Source organism: Nematolebias whitei, chromosome 14 (genome assembly GCF_014905685.2).
Source record: "Nematolebias whitei isolate Nwh7 chromosome 14, NemWhi1, whole genome shotgun sequence".
Classification (NCBI taxonomy): Eukaryota; Metazoa; Chordata; class Actinopteri; order Cyprinodontiformes; family Rivulidae; genus Nematolebias; species Nematolebias whitei.
The window spans coordinates 22269037-22269323 of NC_056511.1; positions in this window are offsets into that span (position 1 = coordinate 22269037).

Sequence of the window (287 nt, forward strand, 5' to 3'; positions counted from 1 at the left end):
CTGTCACAGCTGGAGAACCCACAGCGAACTGCTCTGTCACAGCTGGATAACCCACAGCTGACCACAATCACAGCTGGAGAACCCACAGCTGACCGCTCTGTCATAGCTGGAGAACCCACAGCTGACCGCTATCACAGCTGGAGAACCCACAGATGACCACTATTACAGCTGGAGAACCCACAGCTGACCACTGTCACAGCTGGAGGACCCACAGCTGACTGCTGTCACAACTGGAGAACCCACAACTGACTGCTTTGTCACAGCTGGAGAACCCACAGCTGACCGCT